We start from the raw sequence: 12,593 nt of genomic DNA, 5'->3' as shown, positions 1-12,593 counted from the left end.
AATTGTAAGAACTCCTTTAGGCGCAGCGGGATGAGAAAGTATGCATTGCTGGGACAGGATGCGTGAAAGCATTTTGCTCTGTCTATGAATGCACGTCTACCTGTTTTTCCTCTCAGATGCAAGTTTGATCTTAATCCCGCCCCGCCGTATCACAGACAAACTAGGGCTTCCTTTTAAAGGGGGAGGGGGTGCAGAAGAAAGAGGAGAAAACGATTTCTCCGTGGCAGATCTCTTGTGCTCGGAGGTGAATCGCATCTCAGGAGAGAGGAGATCAGTGAGCAGAGCCCACAGCCGAACAGCCCAGCTTTGTCAGCGTGTTTGCCAACCTGGAAGCCCACCAAATGGAGACATCACCGCAAACGGAAGCCGACGCCTCAATCTGTTGGACTCTATGCTTGTTGACTGACTTTGAGGCTGTCTTCGTCTGACGGACACGCCGCCGGACAAGCCGCAGGTCTTTTCTGCATCTGAGCAGCTCAAAATCAACCATCTTGATATGAAACACTCACTAAAAGCTGACCCATTATTGATTCTTTTCTGTCCGGTTAACTTTAATCACAAGGACGCGATGCACTGAAAAGAAAAGAGGCTCTCAATGTGAAGCTCCGAGGAAGCTAAAAACCATGGATTGGGCAACAGCAACATTTTTATGGATTTGTACTACTGATGCTTTAAAGCAGTCAGATTTAATGAAACCCATTAACTCCCTGCTGCTCAGTGGGTAGTCCGCTAGATATTGAGGCTGAAACATCTAAAAGCGCAAAGAGTGTATTTCAGTCCGTAATTAAACACTGAACATGAGCACAGGCATGTAAACACACACTCCAACCATATTCACTTGAGTCAGGGAAGTTTTGCTGGGGTTTTGGACATTTGAGCACTCCCCGGGGAGCCTTAGCTTAGGGAAGCTCATCGGGCTGCGGCTCAGAGTGTCTCTTTTTTCTCCGTCTTTCTCTTCCACCCTTCATCGTTTCCTCCCACCGGAGACCTCTGAGAGATTAACTACAGATCAGCTGGGAGATAGCACTGCAGAGACAGTGACTCACTAAACAGCAACAGAGAGAGGCACGGCGTGGATGACGTGCACTGTATGTGTGTTTGTGTGTCAGACAGACTAGGTTTGACATGTTAGAATAAATGAGTTTAGGATACACACAAAAGAGATCTTGTTGGATTTAGGGAACACACACACGATGCCTTGTTGGATTTAGGGAACACACATGATACATTGTGGGAGTGAGAGAACACATATGATGCCTTGTTGGATTTAGGAAACACACAAACACACACACACACACACACACACACACACACACACATTGTCTTGTTGTACTAAGGGAACACACATAATGTGTTGTTTTATTTAGGGAACACACACACAGTGTCTTGTTGTGTTTAGAGAATACATGCATAGTGTCTTGTTGGATTTAGGGAACACACACATTGCCTTGTTGCATTCAGGGAACACACACATTGCCTTGTTGTATTTAGGGAACACACACATTGCCTTGTTGTATTTAGGGAACACACATAATGTCTTGTTGGATTTAGGGAACACACACAACACCTAGTTTGATTGTGGAAACACATCTTTGACACCCAGTTAGATTTTGGGGGACACAATTTTAAAAAGTAAAATGTCACTGAAATGACTAAAAAAGAACACTTCGTATGTTCAGGTGTGCCTGCTGCAGTTGATCGGCTGCTCATCACTGAGTAAAGCTCAACTGTGTCACTTCACGTTATCACAAAAATAGACTACCCAGGAACAAAAAAGTATGATTGTTTCTTTCAGACTACTTTCAGAGCTGTAAGGAGATCCAAACTTATGAAGACTTCATTGCCTTTTGCAAATTTGTTACTTGCGCTGAAATCATCATACATTGTTCACACATGCAGCCTCCCCGGATCACACCAGTGTGATATTGTGCACCTTGAATATTTTCTACTTCCACAATCCAGTACATGAAGAGAAATGTCACACCAGCTTTGTCTGAAAGGCTACAGAAGTTTAGGTCCTGATTCGCTGTAGAATCTATCATTTATTCACTCACTCTGTTCAAGTGGAGATGAGGTACATTGCTACTTCAGCAGGTTGCCCGCCGCTCAGCCAATACATATTTAACAAGCTGTCTGCACCAATCTTGAGCTAAGGCTCCTCAAAATTCCTGTGGAAAATGGATTTGGTGTGCTGTGTAGGAAAAGTTAAACAAGCATGAAAAATGGATGAAAGGTTTTGACCATATCCTTCCTTGTATTTGGTATCATTAGAGAATGACTTTGCTTTACTCCGGGGCTGTAAATCCAGTTCTATTCAAAAATGAGATTCAATCGTTTGCAAAGAAGTAGCATTTACTCTTTACTCAAAAAAATGGGAGTAGAACAAAATCAGCTTAGCTTCTACAGACTGGATCCTCTATATTTTAGAGGGATTAAATGATGACCCCAAAGTAATGATTTATAATGGATGCATGCATAGCATTGCGGAAGAAAATCCTCCAGCGTTATCCAATCGGGCAAGAGGATAAACACTTTTTTTTTCCCAATTCACAAAAGAAAGCTGCTTAGCATAAGCATGCTGTTAGAAACTCCCTCCATCTGTAACGATGAAAATCTACTGTCACACATAATCAGAGATATTACATTTTGGGCCTACATAATTAATCAGCAAGTCAGTGAATAACTTATGATTCGAGCCATAAATTATATTTAGCCAAGTCATTACTAAGGGTGAACTCAAGAAGCGACTGCTTCTCTCACATGAAAGTAATATGCCGGATTGCCTCAGCATGTCTTCATTTATAAATCAAATTATCCATGTACTCGCGCACAATGTCTCACAGTTTATGCAAATCTTCCTGAGGTACTTTTTAATCATCTCTTCCGGTTTTTTTACAAACATCGTGTCTGAGTACACAGGGCGATAAAAGCCGAGGACTGAAATGTCTTGCGGCGTCTGTTTGCCTTGTACATGACCTCCTGTTGTTTGCACGCGACCTGTGAATGCCTCTAGCCCCGCGTGTGAATGCTCAGGAACGCGTTATGAATTAATGCAAATCCAGCTTGTGCAAATATTAATTTACAAGCTTAAAAAAACATATTCAGAATAACGCAAACGTTTATTTAGGTACACTTATCGCTCATGCGCCATGTGCATCTGCACTCCTAACGTGACCTGTCGGTACCAATAAGCCACAAGTGTAACTGCTGCAATATGTCGAGAGAAGAGCATGCTAAGGGCAACTGCTGATTTTATAGCCCCCAGATAAACACACAAGCATAAAACGTATATATGTCAGAGTTGTTTATATCCGCACCTTGTCAAGTGTAAGGATTAGGTTAAATTGACCCACAAGGACACAAAACAGAAGAGGGACTCAGATGTCTTCCTGATAGAAGTAGCGGCATCTAAAGCATCATGTTCTCTAATTTGCCTGCAGTGGATACATGCATGAAAAGCTCCAAGTCTCTTTACATGCAAATCCAGTCCGTGTCTATGAGTGTGTTTTATCTCGGGGGCTGCTGTTTGCTAATCAAGGAGCCTTGTGAAAGCCAAGGGAGCGTTATAAGAAGCCGGGCATAATACGCCCGCTCACAGCCCCTCGTTCCCCCTCCGTTTGAACACACGCTCATTTTACAGCCTTTTAACTTTCAATCTGCCCGCCGTTGATTTTCCATTCTTCCCACTCATTTGTTATTCAGCAAGACTCTCGGTTGCTCTTTGAATGGTTGCCCTGTATGAACACTTGAGGTAATGCGTATCAGCGCCGCTCAAAAAGGGCCGTGGGACATCTAGTTGTACACTCTGCAAAAAGCGTCAGTGATCGGCATCAAAGTAGAATGATGTGCGATCTGTGATGAGATCTATGTCTCAACAAAAAATTAATCCAGCACTTCACAACGTCCTTGCCAGCATCAAGGAGAGAAAAACATGAGAGAAAATCCAATGAGTCGCCTTTCTGTTCGCTCAACAAGTACTGTTGGCATGCCGTTGGTTTATAACTCGTGCTAAAGGATGGATGTAAGTAACTTGAGACTTTTTTCTTCAAGAGTTTTATAGAACATTGGACATCGTATACAGTGCTAATGGGTGTTTACGTAAAAAAAATGTGGATATTCCTGCATACGTACATCTACGATTGAATACTTTGACTTCAAGCAACAATATAACACTAGATGTATTGCTGTGTAGTCTCCCTCAGCTGATACCAATAATGGCAGAGCTCCAGGGTGCAATTATGTTTTTCGCACATGCACCCGAAATTCTGTCAGGTGCAACTAAACACTTCCACCGGTGACACTGGTGCAACCTTAAATGTAACAGTTTGTTTTTGACACATATTGAGGACATTTCTTGTTGAGTGGGTTGTGATTTAAATGAAAGAAAGCCTGTATTTGCATCTTTCATCCATATGATTTAGAAAATGTGCCAAGAGATTGAATTCATCTGTTGTATTTGGCGCACCTCAATCAAAAAGTTAGGCTCACCACTGTAGCCGCTGTAAACATTTGGTCTGGAGCCCTGTAATGAGCTGGTGATCAGGGTTATTCAACCTCTTTTAAATGCTTAGCGGTTAAACCTGCATAAATTAAAGAAGCACAATGATAAAAAAAATGGCCTTCAAACTCTCTTCAGGTAAAAAAAAAAAAAAACATGAAATACATGAAAATTAAGCTCTGTCATTGTTTCTCATAAGGTCCTTTATTAAGTGACCCTGGTTCTCCATCCACGCGTCCTCCAGACCTGCAGGATGGCTGCAGGCTCGCCTGTGCAGCTCCCTCATTACGCAGACAGACAGTCTTCTCCGCCGCCTGCCGTCAGCCTGTTTATACTGTCTTCTAGTTTACCCTCTCTGTTAACATTGTGCTCATACTGCGTAGCTGCAGATATGCGTGGAAAACAAGCTGAGAGAAGTCTTTCTCTCTCTCTCTCTCTCTCTCTCTCTCTCTCTCTCTCTCTCTCTCTCTCTCTCTCTCTCTCTCTCTCTCTCTCTCTCTCTCTCTCTCTCTCCCTGTCTCTTTCGGTGTCACTCCCTCATTTATTCAGGCGTTTCTAACAAGCGAGGTCCTGGGTGGGGAAGCCCTCCCCTGTGACGGTTTTGTCACATTGTGTCAGCCTGTTGAGTGCCACTGAGAAAACACCACCTCCGCTAATGTGGCATTGTGTGACACGGCCTCAGAGGTCGAAAAATCTGCCACTTGTGAACAGTTACAGGGTACACAGCCGCATGTTAGAGAAGGCCCTGAGTGAGACCCGGGTGAAAGTGAGAGGAGGGGGAGAATGGGCTTTGTGTTTGTGTGTGGGTTGGGGGGGGGGGGTTGTGTTTGGGGACTTGGCACAAGTGATCACAGCAGCTTCTGGGTTTTTTTTTTAGTTTTTTTTGTGGCTCGGGTGCTAATTGCAGCGTGACCGGTGGGAATACATGCCTGTCCCTCACAAAGCACCATTTAAAAAAAAAAAGAGACCACTCACATCCCATCAGTCTTTGCCTATCCCTGAGTTATTTACCAGGTTATATGCATTCAAACCGGGGTCAAGCAGGAAAAAGAAAAGCTGCGACAGTCACACACTCTCTCCTCAACTGCCTCTTTTTCTGTGAGACTTTGATACTAATCCCCAAGCAAGTAATTCAACCTTTTTCCTTGCCTTCCCTCCTCCGCTGAGCCATAGGTCACCCCACAGTCTAATCACTGGTGTACCCTGTCATGCAAATCATGCAAAAATATATTACAAAGTACTTTAAAAATTAATATTTTACATAATCCACTCCATTTTGCTTAAAGGAATGCACTGACCTTTGAGCAAATAAGCTTTTAATTAACTAAACTGTTTGAGGACTTGCAGATTCTTCAGTGCGCTGGTGGTTTCGGGATGAAAACTAAAAATTCATACAGAACTGCAGAGTTCAAGAAATAGTTGGCGATTTTGGAATAAGCACTTACTCACTTTCTCGGTGAGACTCAGATGACCTGGCACCTCGAAAGCTCAATCATTAACACACTGCACATTGTTTCTTCTGCACAGAACAGGGAGTGTGGTGTGGTTTATGGTTGTGCGGTAATGTGCCTGGTGATGTGTTTGCTAGCCTGAGATAACCAATCACATTTTGCAGACAAATATGAAAGTGTTATTGCTCTATGTATCTCTCTCAGCAGGAATGCAAATACTTTCAAAAATGTTGATCTATTCATTTAACACAGACACAAGCTGCTGTCAGTCCTCTCAAAGGCCTAATGCCTATTTGTGATCTTCCTGCAGCTTGTAAAAAAGCATGTAAGAGGATCATACTGGGGAACCGTAGGTGCGACTAAGTGTGCTGTGAGCACAGTCGTCTCAGTTATAAACTCAAATGACGTCCTCCCTTTATCTTTTCTGCCAGCCGACGGAAATCGAAGCACGGTTCTTGGGAACTATCGACCGCCTTCGGGGTCTTTTATGAAAAGCTCTGCTGTCACAACATCTGTTGATGCGATTTGGAGAGGCAGAGAACATTGTTACTTTAGCATCAGGGAGGGCATCAGACATCCAGGATCAATAAAAACCATTATGGCATTTCTCTCAAAATGTTGAGCAATGCCTGGAACCACAACAAGAAAAGTGGGAATTCCAGACTGAAGGATCTACGGAAGGGAAGAAAAAAAGGATAGAGAGAAAAAAAAGGCTGGGTACAGAGACACATCCCCTCGTGGCTTACAATAACTCAAAGAAACATAGCTTTTTATGATGACATTTAACGTGACATTTATCCACATCAATCTCGCCGTTCAATTTATTTCACTAAAATAGCCGGTCACATTGCTAATTTCACCCTGAATGATGCCTGTAATAAAAACCGTACTGCCTGTTCAAGGGCTGCCAATAAATTCAGCTCTCTCACCCTCACAGCTCTGGGGCCAATCTTTCTGTTTGATTAAACTTTGCTCCCCAGTGGTATGAAATATCCAAAGGCACTTAGATATACAGCCTGCTCTGTGAAACTATTGACACCTCGCTGTGTTTGCCACCAGTCCCCTGACTAATACTCTGTCGTTACCTCACTTATTTAAGTTGCTGACTTCCATTTGACTTTCAGCGATAAACTACTGTGAAATGATTCATTACTACCCGATGGCAGCGGCCGCGCATATGTTTACATTGCACATGCAATATCTGATGGGCCCATGCTAAGTCTTCCAGTCTATAAATAATCATCTGTGTTCAACATGAAACAAACAGCTGTTGTCTTTGAAGCGAAGATACGGAGCGCCAGCTCTGCGATAGGTCTAAATAACACGACGTGTGCAGATAGCATGCAGGGAGGGAAAAACAGGAGACATGAAGAGGGGGAGAAAGGCTGAAAAAGAGAGAGACGGGGAGAAAAGGGGGGGCAAGCGATGAAGGCTGCGTGTAAGGAGGCTCTCAGGCAGGGAGGATGTGTAAGCTCTGTCTGTGGAGTGAGCAGGTTAATTTTTCATGCGGTGGTTTGCTGGGCCCAGCCCAGGCAATCCTATAGCTGGCCACCGTTTCCCGGGAGAGAGCTTGTTGCTCGAGGGCCCCAGGCGGGTTTCTTGTTGAGTCTGCCTGTAAATTGCCACCAAACTAGTGAATTACTCCATGATGTGTCACAGAGGCAGACGAAAAGCCCTATAGGCATAGAGCCACCGACTTATGTTTTGCCCCGTAGTTATTCCTCAGTGACAGCCAGGACAGCAAATGGAGATGTCTCAGCTAAAATCCAACAACTCCAATATTCAAAACAGCTGGCTGCCATTTTTTTGCATTTGTTTTCTGATGGATTCAGTACAAGAGCGTGCTGCTTCTGGTTTAACAAATAACAGCAAATCTGGGGGAAATATTGGGATAATTTGCCAGCAAAACTGCAAATTTGAGACTTTTTCCTCCTAAAAGGAACACAGAGTGCCTACAGCCACATTAGCGGCTCTGTGGAGCTGTACTTATCTCACATTGACATTCTGAGCACAATGTTAAGACTGGCATGATAGTCATCTTAGCCTGCATTCCAATACCAATACAAACAAACTGTTTAGTATGCCAGGAGAAGATTTAGTATGTCTCAATATGGAGTGTGTGAGATGCAGTATGCCAAAAATACCAGGATATCCTACTACATCCGGTTGTATTTTGCAGCATGCGAGCCAGCATGCTTTTCTGGCTTTTCTGACCCACGGTCCATAGCCCAGTGGAACGTACGTCACATACGTCACTCTGTGTCACGCAAATATACACAAAGCCAACACAGAACACACATTTGTCAGCTCATTTGAAGTAGTATGTCTCAGCTGTATGCATGTTGCATGCAAAAGTATGTACTTTGTGTGGGCGGTTGCGGTACCTACTAAAAGATAGAAAAGTATGCAATTTGGAATTCACCCTCAGTCTAGTCCGTCAGCATGCTAGCAGGTGCTACTTAGCACTAAGTGAAGTACAGCTGAGGCTGAAGTGAATCGTTTGCAGGAATCTGTTAATAACCCAAACACCAAAAACCCAAATTTCGGTCTGATGAATAACCCCAATGAAAAGTTAATGCGCAGCCAAAGTGATTACAATCCATCCTGAGGGGAACATGAATGTCTGTACCAACGTTCATGGCACTCCATCAGATAAATGCTGACACATTTCACTCAAAATTACAAATGTCAGCGTCACGATGGTGCAGGAGAAAAGGTCAGGGATCATCATTCATCATCTGTTAACCACGAATGTACAAAAATTTGCAGTCCGTCATTCGAGCGCAGATGTTGGATAGTTCACAGAATACTGCAAGTGAAATCTTTGACTCACTGATGTCGCCGGAGGAAATGTCAGGGAATCACTAAACTCTCAAGGACTTGACCTCTCTGCAGGATATTTGTACCACATTTCACACTAACCCACTCAATAGTTGTTGAGACAAAAATGCAAACCTGCTGGTGGCACTGCCCAAAAAGTCAGGGAAGAACCACTCTGTTGGATTCACCCTCACCCTCTTTTTTAGTCTGGACCATGGACTGACACACCCACCGTGGGTGACAGACTAGAAGAATAATGGACTTACCTTGCCATCGCTAAAGACATGCCACTTACATGGCTATAAATGGCAGCAGTTGGAGAGCTGGTAGGATCTCAGGGGTGAACGTTTATCCAAGTAAAGACCAGGTTGAACCTGTAATCTTCCCCTTCATCTTGAGACCCTTGAGACGCATGTCAAAGAAATCAAACAAACTCTAGCAGCAGTTGAGTTTGCGGTTTCGGTTTTGGGCACGTTAATTTTGAACGGGAGAGCTAGGGGCATGACACGTTAGCATCAAAATCACTATTTTTAGAACACTAAGAAGACTCGACACAACATGAAACTTTGCTCGTAGCATCACCAGGGTCTCTACTCATGAACAAGAGCGGGAGAGGAGATGCAGCAGTTAATGTGAGTAGTTCAAAAACCTTCTTTTTCGTGTTCATGAGTAGAGACCCTGGTGATGCTACGAGCAAAGTTTCATGTTGTGTCGAGCCTTCTTAGTGTTCTAAAAATAGTGATTTTGATGCTAACGTGTCATACCCCTAGCCCTCCCGTTCAAAATTAACGTGCCCAAAACCGAAACTACGGTAAATCTTAAAAGTGCCTCTTTCGTCGTAATTATGCTTTTACACGAAGGTTTGACTCATATTCAATTCCAAATAAAGCCTTGGTTGCTTTTTGGCGAGAGTTTCGCTTTAAATGCAGGAAGAACGACTTCTTCAATATCTGCCAGTTAAACCACTGTCAGATCTTAGAACACCTGAGCGATGGCTACCACAACTGATGAATATTGTCCTGGTGTACTGACTGTGCACACATGATGTTGTTAGACCAACAGAGTGTATTTTTTTCAGGGGATTTGTGTCTTACAGCTGTCTCGTGTTCTAGTGTGAAATCTAGGCTTATTGATTTCTGTGGGGCTATGTTCTTCACAAAGGATACGGTGTGTACTTGAGGAGAGTTTCTTTTTTTCTTCATTGTTTCCTTCAGATCCATCACCTCTCAATCCTGTCTCTACAACACGCGGCGCACTCTCAGAACTGCCTCAATGGAAAGTAACCCCTTAAAAAAGGCGAAGCACCTTGACCCCGACGGCATCAAATGAATCCTTATCGCGGCGGCAGAGGCGAAGGCAAAGACAATTCTGCCGTTTAAGCGCCATAAAGGCATGACAGACTCCCTCCCCTCAGCTTCCAGCGCAGCCGGGGCTAAGCGTTTCAAAGAGACTAGTGTTTGAATGACTGCGATGTGGGAGCTCAGAGTCTGTAGCTATGGATTAAGCTCACAGCAAATAGTAGCATGGAAGAAACAGAGGTAATCTCTTCCCTCTTCTCCGCGGCCCTCTCACCATACCTGTCCCCCCCCCCCCCCTTTTTTTTTTAATCTCCTTACTGAATTAGTTCTCGCAAAGCTGCTCAAACAGAGAGGGGTTTATTCACAGTGGTTACAGAGGTTAAGGCAACACGAAAATGATAGCGCCTCGCGTTCCCGAGAGGTCCATTTCGCTCAAAGATTGATGTGCCGCTCACCTGGTTATTGTTCTCCAAAGCAACATACAGGTTGAACACGCTCGCCGCCATCCTCAGATTTGCTGCCCGGACAAAAGGTACACAAGGGCACTCTTAGCCTGAACGGCAGCCAGTTGTGAGTAGCGACAAAGTGTAACATCTTGATATTTGGGTATAGATTACAGAGTGTAACCTGACGCAGCAGCCTGTCATAAAAGCTTCATCACACTCGCTCACTCAGTGCAGCCCCTGGTTTAATCACCTACAGTGCTCTGGATAATTTACCCTGCAGCACACCACATTTGCATAAAAGTAGTTTCGCTTTGCATTTTGATGCATCGCCTCGCAGTTTCACAGAAGATTCTCTCGTCCATAAAAGAGAAAATTCCCACACCTGAACCGCCGCACTAACTGCCTAAATATTTCAGTCTGGCTCTCACAGCTTTGCTCTGCCCCGCTTCTTGTAACTTGCGAAGATCAAATAATGAGCCGGCGGATTCTTCGATGCAATATTTCACACCGGGCTGGATATTGTAATTCTCCCTCGGCTCGCAACACCTTTGTATGAGATCATTACCAGTAATCCTCTGATATTAACTGCTCATCTTCAGTGTCGCCCCCCCCGCCCCTCCCCACCAACACACACACGTCCCCATCTGACTCCTGCTAATGAGAGCTGCAAACAGTCACGATGTACTTTTCTCTTGTTAGGTAGCCAACAGGACGATGCAGGCCGCAGACTCCATAGGCCGAGGTGCTGCTCACGAGCTGTAGGGCAGCGAGTTCCCCTCATCTTAAATGTGTGTCACCTTTTTATCGTCACTTTTATTATTGTATTTTTCGCTTGAAATCCAAGATGGCCCCTGAGGTTCTGCCACGCGCGGCTTGACGTCCTCATGCACATGCTCCGATCGAGATAAAATAATCTTGGTTGGAATCAAACCTGGCACGAAAGATGGCAGGTCTGGCATACTCCCCTTTATTATTCAAGTGCGGGCAAAGAGAACAAAGTTTTCCAGCTCAGCGAGAGCTCTATGCAAATACGAGCTGGGCATTTACAAGGGAGGCACCACTTCCCCGACCTCTGTAACTCAACACTGTGCTTCATACGTTTCCTCCGAGCGTTACCTGTAATCGATCTAGGGGCCAGTGTCGGAACAAGTTGGAATATTAGTGTCTGGTGTTGTGCTTTCATGTGAATGTGTTATGTAATGCAGTGTTGTGAAGATGATAGACAGGGGAGGGCTGTGTTTTATCTTGTCCATCAGACACATCTACAAGCTGAACTTTTTTTCATCTAGGTTAACCGCTTTGCGTACACAGCGTTAATTGAATCTAGTGTAACTGGTGCCCGCGCGTTTGCACAACAAAGGAAACCGCACCAGTTCACCCCCCCAACCACCGGTCCAGAACACTCATGGCGACTTGAACAAGTGTCCGTGTGAGTGTAGGTGGAGTCAGAATGCAGCAGGGGCAGCGAAGCCTATCATGGAAATAATTGTTACACAATACAGTGATTATATAATGTCATTGCCCTAATTTCTGCCGATGGAGAGCAGATAAATTAAGCTGCGTGTTATGCTTTGCAGAGGGCTCCCTGGAACTCCCCGAGGGATCCCTGGAAGTCCCTATGCCAACCTGGCGCCAGGGGTGTGTGTGCGTTGTCTTTAAAACAGAAAATGAAATAAAAATGGGACACAGAGCAGGGTATGTATGGCAACCCCCATATTTCAAATATTTACTGTACAATCTGACAATGGCATCTAACTTTTCCACTTTGAGGTGCTTGTTGGCGGAAGAGGAGGAGGAGGAGGAGGAGGAGGAAGGGGGGTTGGAGAAGTTGTCAAATCCAGATAGATGAGATGTGTGAATGTGTGTGTGTGTGTGTGTGTGTGTGCGCGCGCCTGCATTTTCTGCCACTGGCAGCACAAACAGTCAGTGGGATACGCATGATGTGGCAGACAGACTTGACTAAAATAGTGCCTTGTGTGACAAAATGTGCCCAACAGGGAGAGAGAGGGAGAGAGAGAGAGAGAGAGCGAGAGAGAGAGAGAAAGAGAATGACCCCCCTCCATCCTCCTCCTCTTCCTCC

This window comes from Sparus aurata, chromosome 5 (genome assembly GCF_900880675.1).
Source record: "Sparus aurata chromosome 5, fSpaAur1.1, whole genome shotgun sequence".
Classification (NCBI taxonomy): Eukaryota; Metazoa; Chordata; class Actinopteri; order Spariformes; family Sparidae; genus Sparus; species Sparus aurata.
Note: the sequence above shows the minus strand (reverse complement) of the source record.